Here is a 628-nt window from a genome sequence, read left to right as displayed (position 1 = left end):
CGCGGATCTGAACGTCTGGGGAGGGGGAGCCGTCTCCGACCTGCTCTTCGCTCTGGTCACCCGGAAGCTCACAGCCTTCCCTCTGGGCCAGTGGTCGGCAAACTGCAGCTCACGAGCCACATGCGGCTCTTTGGCCCCTTGAGTGTGGCTCTTCCTAAGCCTTAGGAGGACCCTAATTAAATCAATAACAATGTACCTACCTATATAGCTTAAGTTTAAAAAATTTGGCTCACAAAAGAAATTTCAATCGTTGTGCTGTTGATATTTGTTCTGTTGACTAATGAGTTTTGCCGACCACCCTAGAGTCTAGGGTGCTATATCTCAGAATAGACAGGAATTCTTGTTCCAACCAGAGTCTGGGTCTCACTTCGAGGGAAAGTACCCAAAAGCTATGAGAAGAGAGAAAGTACACAGGTGACACACTAACTTAGCTATGTGACTCTGACTTCCGTGAAAGCCCAGGGAAGTCCCGGAGGGCGGGCGGTCCCCGGCACGTGGCTGCCCTCTCCTGGGCGGCTGTGGCCCTGCAGTCAGGAGCCCCGCGAGCACCGGCTATTTTGTTGCTGAGCTTTGTTACAACGTAGCAATAGGACGTGTCCGGAAGTTCAGGGACCAGACCCAGGATGCA

At 52.5% G+C, this 628-nt stretch overlaps 1 protein-coding gene across 1 annotated transcript in view; it reads right to left on the bottom strand.

Annotated features, from left to right (window-relative positions):
* Window positions 1-628, bottom strand: part of SLC44A3 (solute carrier family 44 member 3) — a gene marked incomplete at its 5' end in the record, with an annotated part of 48833 nt that overhangs the window by 17656 nt on the left and 30549 nt on the right. The gene's annotated exons all lie outside the window — the stretch shown is intronic.

This window comes from Myotis davidii, unplaced genomic scaffold, assembly GCF_000327345.1.
Source record: "Myotis davidii unplaced genomic scaffold, ASM32734v1 scaffold217, whole genome shotgun sequence".
NCBI classification, from domain to species: domain Eukaryota; kingdom Metazoa; phylum Chordata; class Mammalia; order Chiroptera; family Vespertilionidae; genus Myotis; species Myotis davidii.
This window is presented reverse-complemented; position numbering and strand designations above follow the sequence as displayed.